Source organism: Papaver somniferum, chromosome 3 (assembly GCF_003573695.1).
Source record: "Papaver somniferum cultivar HN1 chromosome 3, ASM357369v1, whole genome shotgun sequence".
Taxonomy (NCBI): Eukaryota; Viridiplantae; Streptophyta; class Magnoliopsida; order Ranunculales; family Papaveraceae; genus Papaver; species Papaver somniferum.
In genome coordinates, this window is record NC_039360.1 from 166,556,065 (window position 1) to 166,561,231 (window position 5,167).

The following is a 5,167-nucleotide window of genomic DNA, read 5'->3' on the forward strand; positions in this document are numbered from 1 at the left end:
GTGCACAAGACCAAAAGGCTAGAAGTGGGCTTGAAGAAGAAGAATTGTCCTTAAAGAAGATATGGGCTTGGCATACCCAAGGCCCAAAACCCTTACCCAAACCCATTTTCTATGTCCAAACCCGCCTCCATTCTCAGCCGTTAGATCGGATCCATCTCATCATCCAATGGTCGCTTCTTCATCGTTCATCAAAATCTGAAGTCCCTGCAAAACACCATAGTACCTAAATTCCAAGCCTTCAGATTAGATCACATTTAGATCCTACGGTCGCTTCTTTGCCTTCGCATCAAACCTCGATACTTCCGCTTAACACTACAACACCTAACTCCATCTGGTGTCGTTAATTTTGTTGTATCTCATAATCCAACGGTCGCCACATACCTATCCATCGTAGCCGTTCGATTCAATCTATATGGGATCATCCAACGCCTTCCACTCGTTGTTCATCAAACTCCGCTGAACCTGCTTCACACCCTAGTCACCGAACCCTATTACCCAACCAAACAGACCCTTCTTCTCCATCGGGTTCTTCCTCTCTTCTTCCCAAATTCTCTGCAAAACTCCCTTGTCGTCTGCAACACCACCTCCTCCTCTGTATCCTCTGCCGCAACCATTTCTATCACTGCCACCACCTCCATCAGCTCCGTCCTTCCCCCAAAACCCATCCCTCTACTAGCCTAGACATTTTACAAAACTCGCACCTCTTTCTCTGAACCCTAGGGTGTGGTATTTGTAAAACATCTCGAGCTAGTATTTCAGAGACGACAAGAAGCGCAGGAGAGGAAGCAGAAGACAATAAGAAAACCTGGGTCAGAGACAAATTCAGATCAAAATCAGTGGGTAATTTTCAATTCAAAAATTTGGGGATTTTCAATTTAGGGTTTTGTTGTAAACTATAAAAGGGAAGTGATGTAGGATGTTAAAGGGTGTTCTTGGTTAGCCGAGATACCCCCAAATTTGGGTTAATCACTGTTTAATTTTAGTTTTAATTTTCAATTTAATATTTAGGGTTCTTCAATTTCTGTTCATGTTTGTTCTTTGCTGTTTAATTCCATCTTTCAATTTTTGTTTCTCACATGTTAGTTAGTTTAATTTCCTGTTTAAAACTTGATCATGTTTAGTTCCATTGTAATGTTAATTATGTTCTGAGTTCACTGCTGAGGCTCAGATGAAGCTGTAGTGCACTGTTAGATAGTGGAATGCTAGGTTAGAGCCTTAGTGCAGTGTGTTGATTGAGCAATGGGAAGAGATTGATGCTCATAGTGCCTGTGATTGATTGTTCTGTCAAAAGACAGTCAATGCTAGGGGCAAACTAGTGAGCAAATTAGTTTTCCTCCCATTCTAGATGTATGCATAGGATTTTCAACTCAACCTAGGATCACATTGTTTGGCTAGGACACAAGGGTGGATTCAAAGCCTTAGCTTAACCCACATTTTGTTTTCACAGTCACTTGCAACTTAACTGTTTTGTTACTTCTTCTCCTCCCTGCCCTTGGCTCACAGCCTTGGTTTCTTTGGTTTTGTTTCCTGTGTTTGTCACTGTTTTGAATCTCTTGTTTTGTCAACTGTTAGCTTCTCAAATGTTAGGATTAGTTTACTGTTGTGTGTCAATGCTAGGTTAGAGCCTTAGAGCATTGAGTTGATTGAGCAGTGGGGAGAAACTAGTGCTCACTAGTGACTGTGAGCAAGCTGGTTCTCTTCCCACTCTAGATGAATGCCTAAAGCCATTGCCTTGGCTTTGCTTTTTTTTTTTTCTTTTTTTGCTTCATTGTCAGCTTATCTCCACACTCCTGCCCTTGGCTTGTAGCCTTGGTTTGCAACTATCTCTGTTTTGTTATTACTTGGCTTGCACTGTCACCATTGCTGCTTTCTTTCCTTTCCCTTGCTGTGCACCTGCTCCTGCTGTGCCAGCCACCACTGCTGCTGCAACCTGGTTTCCACTGCTGCTGCTGCAACTGAGCTTGGCTCACAGCACAAGCCCAGTTCAGTCCACAGTTAACTCCAAAGGCCTAGTTACTCTCAGGTCAAAAGCTAAGCCCAGTAACAAAGCCCAAAAGCCCAAATCCAGCCACTGTTTGGTTTACAAGCCAACTGAGTTCAAGGCTCAGTTCAGTTCACTTGAACCCAAATTCATTACATTTCCAAAGGCCCAGATCCTTGACTGAATCCAAAACCCAAGTTCACAGTTCATTCCAACATCATTCAAAGGCCCAAGGCCTAAAGCACTTCACCATTACAAACAAACCCACTAAGCCCAATAGCAAATTTAGAGCCCAAATAGCTAGAAACTCCAAACACACCCAGTCTCTGTGGATCGACCCGTACTTGCACGAGCTACAACTGACGACCGTGCACTTGCGGTATTACTGTAGGCCCGTTTCATTTCGCTTCAATTTTATACGCTTTCCCGGGTCCACCAAGTTTTTGGCGCCGCTGCCGGGGATTGGTGCTGTGTTTTTCTTGTAGTTTTATTAGCTATTTTTGCATTTCACTGCATAGCATTTGCATCTGCATCTGCTTCACTTCATTTGCTGTTGGTCCTGCTGTTCTGAACCAGTTTTTCCTCTGCTGGGACGCCACCAAGGAAAAGAACCAAAGCCCAACTGGGCTTTTGCAACCAAACTGAACAGCTGGGCTGTGCTTCAAAGGTAAGCCTAAACCCATTAAGAGAACCCAACCTGTGGGCTTCCATTTTTAATTGTGGGCTTGTAATATTAAAGCCAATTTTTGGGCTTTTTATTTTCTGTTGGGTTTGTAATTAATTTCTGTGGGCTTGTTTGTTTAATTTGTGGGCTTGTATTTAATTTTTGTGAGCTTGTTTAATTTGGACTTGTATTTTGTATTCCGGGTTTTTAAACCCAGCTGAGCTTGTAACCGATCACGCTAGGTTAACTCGTTAGTGGGCCGAGTACCCAAATTCTAGGCCGAGATTTTGGACTCAGTTCCACCAAAAGTTTTCAACCTAGCTGGGCCAAAGCAAACACAAAACCAACAGTGGGCGTGCTCCCATTTCAAAAACCAAATTTTATTTTCTTCATTTTATTGTTCTTAAAAAAAAAAAAAAAAAAAAAAAACCAAAAATTTGCTCCTTATTTCAAAAACCAAAATTTTCCCAAAAATCCAAACCCATTAAAACCAAATAGTGGGCTTTGCGTCTTTTCAATATGGGCCAACCTCGTGCTCTCCATGAATACATGTATCCGACAATAAAAATTCCATTATCATGTATTGTATTACCTCAAACCAATAACCCTTTTAAAATAAATGCAAGCATGATACAAATACTTCTTATATTTCGAGGGTTCGATTCTGAGAACCCCTATACTCATGTAAGAGAGTTTGAACAAATTTGTCGGACTATGCAACCTGATCATATGTCCGAAGACTCTCTGAAATTGCGTTTGTTTACATTTTCTCTAAAGGAAAGGGCCAAAACATGGTTTTACGGTTTGAGACCACAATCAATCACCACTTGGGAACAACTCACTAATCAATTTTTCCAAAGATTTTTTCCACATCATAGGACCATCGTTATTCGTCAAAATATCAATTGTTTTGTCCAGTTGGATGAGGAAACTGTTTTTGACTATTTTGAACGTTTTAATGATTTGTTGAGCGAATGTCCACACCATGGATTTGAGAAGTGGAGACTTGTCGCTATCCTCTATGAGGGACTAGACTTTAAATCTCGAGCCATGGTTGAGTGTATGTGTAATGGTGAATTTCTTGATAAAACTGTGGATGATGCATAGAAATTTTTAGCTGAGATTGCAAAGAAAACCCGTCACTGGGAGTCCATTAGGGAAACTGAGACACTGTCACATGATATTGGTGGTAATGAATTGAACTTTGGAAATAACATGTCTAGTCCTTCTCATGTGTATGATATTGAATATGAACCTAATCTAGAGGAACATGAGTTGACTAATGACACCACAACTGCTAATAGGGACAAGTATGCATATTACTATGATGATGATGATGATGATGTTATGTTAGAAGAACATGACTATGCTGAAAATGTTATGGAACCTTTGGGTTCAAATACATTAGGCTTCTCTGCCTCGACCTTCATGAATGATGTTTCTTCTAGTATTCCATATACATGTGATGTTGATACTGATTTTGAGCATGTGCATCTGTCCTATGAAGATGACTTAGGTAATATAGAATCTTCTGTTGACACTAATATGCATGAAAATATAATTGTTGTGTCTGATTCTCTACCTGGGTCACGTTGTGATGTTTCCACTGATTTGCCGATGCATGAGAATAATTCTTCTGATGATGTTGATGATTCTGATTTGTGTGAGCATGGTAAGCATGTTGTGACACGTGTAGAAGAATTAGGAGATGTTGATGTGATTAGTAATGATGTGCCTATCGTCCTACATAAGTCACAATCTGATGGCCTTCCACCCAACCTAGATTTGGTTTGTACCCATATTGTCAAACCGACTTTTCTGAGAGTCCCTAATCTAGGTTTGGAACTGTGTGCTTCCCAAGTCCTTTTGGACTATTTTGCATCTAAGTATAATATCTTTGAGGAGCCACAGTTGGAATTAGCATGTTTTCCCGTCCCTAGCACAGTTCATTTCGAGCTAGACCTTGTGCATGATGAACCCCCGAAACTGCGCGATTTTGTTTTCAAAATTTTATCTTCTGTAAAATCCAGGTTTGGGGGTAGCTCATTTTGTTTCACAGCTTCACTTGCATGCCTACCATATTATTATTGTGTGAAACTGTTGAAACCTCTACACTTTGTCTTTTGGGTTGATCCTCAACTCTTTAGATTGTTAGTGTATGGTGAATTTTTTTTGTATATAATCCAGTAGATAAAATTTTAAAACCCTTTTTGTTCCTTTTGTATATATTTTGCTAATCCAATATGATCTCGGCTGACATATGTTGGATTCTTGCCTTGAATAACGGAGTTCTAATATTGCTTTCGCCGAAATCGGGTATTCTCTTTCCTTTTTCTCTACTCAACATGATCCTCTTCATATGTTGTATTATAATTTTGTTCATATTTTGAAACATTGAGGACAATGTTTAGTTTAGGTTTGGGGGTGAAAAGTAGATACTTTGATAATATGCCGTAATTGAAAACAAGAACTCCTTCTTTTTGAAAAAAAAAATAAAAAATAAAAAAATAAAAAAAATAAAA

At 39.8% G+C, this 5,167-nt stretch overlaps 1 non-coding gene across 1 annotated transcript; it reads right to left on the reverse strand.

Moving 5' to 3' along the window:
* Nucleotides 1-3,533: 3,533 nt before the first annotated feature.
* Nucleotides 3,534-3,637, reverse strand: LOC113362465. The gene has a single exon (XR_003365723.1). It is a non-coding gene; the product is annotated as a small nucleolar RNA R71 (small nucleolar RNA).
* Nucleotides 3,638-5,167: the final 1,530 nt, after the last annotated feature.